This window comes from Rhinolophus sinicus, chromosome 5 (assembly GCF_057876585.1).
Source record: "Rhinolophus sinicus isolate RSI-liver-muscle chromosome 5, RSI-T2T, whole genome shotgun sequence".
Taxonomy (NCBI): domain Eukaryota; kingdom Metazoa; phylum Chordata; class Mammalia; order Chiroptera; family Rhinolophidae; genus Rhinolophus; species Rhinolophus sinicus.
In genome coordinates, this window is record NC_142505.1 from 5,814,962 (window position 1) to 5,821,307 (window position 6,346).

Below are 6,346 nucleotides of genomic sequence, written 5' to 3' on the forward strand. Positions count from 1 at the left end.
AGGGAAGGAGCTTGAGCCCCAAGGGCCAGGGGGAAGTGTGGCCCCTCTGGACACATGGGAGCTGGGTCTGAAACACAAAAGGGGACCAAAGAATGTGGTCTTTCCTGGAGCACCAGGGTGTAGGCATGGGTGGGGGTGGGAAGCCATAAGGGTTACGTGTGTGGAAGCCACCTGCAGGGTTCAGAAGGGTTTAGGGGACAATGACACTAGGGTAACCAACCATCCTAGTTTTCTCAGGGCTGTCCCAATTTTAGCAATGAAAGCAACCACAAACCAGGACTGTAAGTGACCCAGACCCTCCCCTAGAGAGCTGAGCCTTCAGGCTAACAAGTGGGAAGAAGGAGGGGGTGAGCCCCCCAATTCCATGGTGGAGGCCAGGGCTGAAGGTGGGGGGCTGAAGGACAGGGCCTTGGGTAAGGGTTAGGACCCCAAGCACCCCACGGGCCACACACACTGAGGTCAGACAGCTGGGCCTATCAGTGACAGCCCAGGTCTTCGAAAGGGGTCTTCTTCCCTCACCAGACTGGCAGAAGAATTCCTCAGGTGAGATGAAAAGGGTGGGTGAGCTGGGTACTCCCATCTCTTGGGTAGCTCCTCAGCCTAAGAATGTGGGAGCTGCAATGTCTGGGGGGCCCTAAAGAAACAGGACCTGCAGAGTAAGGCTGGCACCCAGGGGCCAGGGCCGGGGATGGGGGCTCCAGGAGGACCCCTGTGCGCATTGTCTCCCACTACCTGCTCCATGACCCTTTTCCGGCAGGTGGGCTTGGCTAAGTGGTGGACACAGGGCGGCTTTCTGTGTGTAAATGGGACCGCTTCCTCATCCCCTGTCCCCTCACAGTCACTGCCTCTTCCCTTCCCCCCTCCTGTTTTCTAGCTCCTCCCCAGGCCTGGAGGAAAACCAAATTCCCTGCAAGTTCCCAGGTCTTCCACAGAGTGTGGGATCCATAAATACGAAAGAGGTGGAACGTTCTAGTTGACATGTCCTCCCTGTGACCTTGGGCTTGATGGGCTGATCAGAACTCTCCTCACTGCCCTCAGCCAGGCAAACGGAGTGAAATAGAGCCACCTGCCTGCCATTACTGCTCCTGAAATTAACTGTTAAAGGGGGCCCCTTGGGAAATGCCCCCTGCCCGACATGCACACACATAGATAAGCAAAACCCCTCCTCATGAATAGCGGGCAAGGCTTCAGGGCAGAAGCCGTGGCGTTTGCAGTGGGTACTATCAGGGTGGACGTGGATGGGCGCCTTCAGAAGAGGCCATCTTGTTTAATAAAGTGAAGTGTCACCTTCGAGCCAAAGTGAGTACAATAATCCCGTTGCCTGGCTGCAGGCAGACACCAGGGACACCTTCAGAATGTAAAGGAAAGTTCCTGTGAGAGCGAGCCCAGAAACTCTAGTAAAGCAGTGTGACCTTGACATGAATTCCTTTCAGAAACATCAGCGAGCCCCACCACGGGCACTGCACCGTGGTCCTGTCAGTGAACCTGTCCAGTCACTGCATCTCCATTTGAGATGGGAGGAGACAGATGTCAAATAGGAAAAAAGAATGAGTGTGTGTGTGTGCGCACACACATTCGCTATATGTTTATATCTTCATAGCTATATCTATAGCTGTCCCTCGGGATCCGTGGGGGTTGGTCACTGGGTGCCAACATCTCTCACCTGGGGCTGCCCAGGCCCCATAGATCACTGTCGAGGAGCACCCCGTCTCCCAATCTCTCACAGCACTAGTCCAGCTTCTGCCTTCCTGGATGCCAACGTGGATGGATGTGCCGATCCGCTGGGGCTTCCCTGAGGTCTCCCAGTGACATCCAGCCTGAGGCCCAGCCAGTCCCCTCAGCTTCTCCTATACCCAGTGGCCTCTGGGGTCTGGCCTGTGAGAATGTAGAGAGGGCACAACAGCAGATGTCCCAGCCCTTAGAGCTGACCAGCCTCTGTCCTCTGACCAAACAGGAGAGGAAGGATGTGTTCACCCTGGCTGTTCCCAGTCCCCTAGCCCTCAGTGCACTTCTGTTAGAGGCCTGGGTTAGGACGGGTAGTCAGCTTACTTCCTAGGGGTACAGCAGGTGATAAAGGCGCTTGGGGTAATAGCAATGACAGTAATAATAATAATATTAATAATAGTGACATGTGATTTATTGAGCTCATGCCATGTGCCAGACACAGTGGACCAGCTCGTGGAGGGCGGGCCAGGTCAGCCTTCCCCACTGCCAGCCGACCTGCGTTTCACCTGACAGGTATCCACAGCTGAACAACAGCCAGAAGGGGCCTTGGCAATGAGCCTTGGGCTAGTTCAAGGGCCGGAGTCTGGTCCTAGTAACAGTTACCCTCAATTGGCACAATCCCAGCACAATCTCACTTTGTTCCCAATGCCCTTTGCTAGGGCATATTGTCACCCATCTTAAAGAGAAGAGATCCAGCACCCAGAGGCTGGGGTCATTCATTCTCTTCAAATGTTCCCAATTCTTCTATACCAGGTTCCCTGCTGGACTCTGGAGCGGAGGGGCACCCAGATGGGGCAGACCTTGGAAGAGTCCCACCCAGCATGAGAGCCAGAACAGCAATGCTGACAGCCATAACACATCCCTCACTGGGAAACGAGAGATGCAGGCGGTGGCAGGAGAACTCAGAGGGGGACTCATCACTTCTGACTGGGGACAGGGCATTGTGCTTGGCCTTGCACTGGGTTTGGACACAAGGTGACGGGACATTTCAGGCTGGGCAGGGGGCAAGATATAGTGGATGATGGGCTTCCTCACAGGCAGGACACTAACGATGGGTATCTCACCAGATGGCCCCGCAAACATGGACAGCCCGCAATGCACTGGGCCAGCCCTACATGCCACATCCACGCTGCCTCTCTACTGAGGTCCCCTTGTCTGGCAGGCTGGCATTGGTGGGGGAGTGGGTCTGTCATACCCTGCTCTGCGAGGACCTCCAGGCCAATGGTACTGCTGAATGATTCCCCCAGAGAAACCACACGTATCTCCACTCCCTCCAGAGGGACCCAGGATGTCTGTTCCCACCCCCAAAGCTGACCTCCCCAAAGCTGAGTGGGTGGAGTGCGCACAATTTCCCTTAGTGGAGGGAGGCAAGGGCACTCTGTTTGGAGCCCTTCCCAATGTGACCACCAGGTGGCGGTGCAAGCCGGGGTTATGGGGTAGGGTTATGAGGCCAGGGTGGTCGCGGTGGGGAGATGCCCTGAGGGAATTTTGGCCTTGAGGCCTTTTTTCAGGAGTCTGGGTGGCTGGTGCACTGCAGCTGTTTCCTCCCTGCCAGGAACCGGTCTGGGTGGGGGCTGGGTCAGGGCTGTGGCCTGAGCCTCCTGAATGGAGCCTAGTGTGTAGCAGGTGCTCAGGGCAATTTATTGAACCGAGGGCTGACAAGTGGGTCTTGCCCCATGGCAATTAAGTGAGTTCATATAGAAAGAGCAAGTAGAGCCTTCAATAAATGTATGCACCTACTTGTACTATTATTATGGAGAATGGTTCTTCCCAGAGCACGGACAGGGCCCCAGAGGCCCCCACCCACCTTGGGTTTAGGGGGTCTAAGCTGTGAGCCCCACCCTGTAATCTAGAAAGCTTCTCCCAGCAGGGGATAAAGACTGAACCCCAAGGCCTCACCATTTGATGCAGCAACGCTTGCGGATGTCTGGGGACAGGAGGAGTCTATGCCAAACACTGAGGGTGATACCCTCAGCCTCACCAGGAGGCGTCCATTGGGAGAGGGGAGAGCCAACCTTCTCCTGTCTCTGACAGCTGGCCCACTGGCAAGTTGAGCTGGCTGAAAGATGGGCAGGGGTGAGGTTGGAGGACATGCCCTTTGGTGGTCATTGCCCAAGCTCACTGTATCTGCAGACCAGCGCCTCCCAGAACTTTCTCACTGCCACCTGTGCCTACCCTGGGACCTCCACTGTAAGTGCCTGTCTCATCTTTACCTCAAATCCTAGCTCCTTTCAGTGCCAACCAGGAATCGCAGAGAGATGAGAAACGTCTCTCCCCTCCCCCCACCATGGAGGCTTCTTTCCACTGAGCTCTGATGAGATCAGTCAGCTGTCCCACCTGCAGCTGAGTTCAGCAAGGCTGAGTGACTCGTTCGTCCCTGCGTCTCTCATGGCGTGTCCGGCTCTGGTGCTGGGCTCCAGGGTGGGTTCCTGGGTATGTCACCAAGAGTCCCCCTCCTTTTAGCTCCTGCACCCCCTGAGTGAACGCGTGACATGGGGTGCTTGCTGCCTGCAGCAGCCAAGCTGTGTGTCTGGGGCGGGCAGGAGCTGCACCATCTCCTCCCCATATATCATCTCCAACCAGGCAGATAGCAGGAAACAAGCAGCTCCTGCAAAGTGATTACCAGTGAACGAGGGTGAACGAGCGCAGCAGGCACCTGACTCGGAGGAGGAGGCGGGGCAATGGGCCCAAGGCCCCCTGTCTGCTGTCAAGAGGTCTGACTAATGGCGAGTCAGCTCTGCCTTCCACCATGGTGCCGGTGCCAGGAGTCCCAGAGACCTCTGCCCAGTGACCCTGAGACAACTGGACTCACCTGGATGCCCTTTGCTGCACAAACAAGCTGGTCTAAATCGCGGCTCAGCCACTATGCGACCTCAGGCAAGTTCCTAAACTTCTCGCTTCAGTTTCCTTGTCTGTAAAGTGGGGCAGGACCTCCCTACTTGAAAGGATTAAGAATTCATATTTGTAGAGGGCCTAGAACGGTGCCTGACACAGGAAACACGAGGTAAATATCTGCTACATAAATAAGACATTAAAAATCCAAAGGGTAGCCCACTTCACAGGAGTGGGAACTTCTGAGTCACAGCCCTGGGGTCCATGGGGGCTGTAGGTCCACCTGGTTTAGGTCACACCTCCTGGCTCAGCCTCTGATCTTGCCCTCCAGAATTTCTCAAGTGAACCAAGTTTTCAAGTTGCTTCTGCCCAGCTGTGCATGTGGCCCCCACCAAGTCGCCCACTGCTAGGTGTGGGCAGGTCTATGGGGCAGTCCCCAACTCCAAACTTGGCCTGACCTGGGGCCTCCTTGGAACCAGATCCCAGCCCCTGGAATCCAGCCTGGGAGGGATGAGTGGGAGCAGGTGGGGCAGACAAGAAGGCTAGGGCCGGACCTGAGTTCTGGGGCCTGACAGCCCAGACCTAGCTCCAAGCGGCCATCTTGAGTATTTTCCCACTGGGAAGGATGGGGTCCCTCGGGTTCCTGATAGTTCCTAAAAACCAGTGTTGGCAGAGGCTACGTACCTGCTTCCCCAGTCACTCCTAACACAAGAGCCACCAATGGGCTCAGGGACCACAGCCTACAGGAAGGGGCTATCCCCTTACCGCACCTCATTCTCTTTGCAGCTCTGAGATGCCAGCTTCCTTCCTTCAGCCTGCAGCCCCCAAGGCCAGTCACCTTCCTCCCCCAAAGTCTTATAAGCATGTCTACACAGACCACCTAACCTTTCCCCAGGCCTCCTAGCTCCACCACCTCAACTGGGCTCCCAGCCATGCCCCACTTGCTACCGTCCCCCATGACCCCTCAGTCCTCCATTCCCGGGTTGCAAGGTTCCCATGATCTCTGGAACCCTCTAGTCTGGCCTCCCAGACCCTCAGCCTTCTGCTTCTCGTTCTGCCCATGCCATCTGCTCAGGCTGCCGCTGGTCTCCTGCCTCTGCCCTCCTGCCCCAAGCCTGGGTCAGGGTTACCCCCCACCCTGCCTCTGGCTGGGCCCTGCCCTTGGTGGGCAGTAGCCTCTCTCCCTGCCCTCCGCCCAGCTCTCTGACAATTACCTGAGTGATTAATTTGGTGATTAATCATGCTCTGGCTGCTCAGGGCGCTTTCCTCCTGCTGGCCTGGCCTGGAATGTAGATCTTCTCAGCTTTGCTTTTCCTGGGAGAGGGGCTGAGCCCTGGAGGCAGGAGCGGGATCCTTCTCAGCCCGTTGTCTACCCTCCTCCAGCCCCTCCCCAGGGCGTAGCAGGGCTGCTTGTAGAGGTGGCCAGGATGAGATTTAGCAGAGAGAGAGAAACCCAGGTTCAGCCTCTGGGGAGGCCCTGGGGGTGCCCTAGGATGCATGCGCAGCTTCTCAGCCTGTCTCCAGGCATGGCAGCCCCTCCCCCAGCTCAGCTTTCACTCAGCCTCCTGGTAACTCATCCTTTGGGGTCCTGGGGGAGCTGAGTGAGGGATGGTGAGGTTCTGTGTGCTGGGCACTGATGGCAAGCCGTGGTCCTGATCCTCTGAAGTCTTCAGACAGACCAATTTTCCATCTGGCTGGAGGAACAGGGGCCTCCTGATGGAGACGCCATTTCAGATGGGCTACGATCAGCAGCAGGATTTGGTGGCCCAGGAAAAACTGAGTCCTGGGG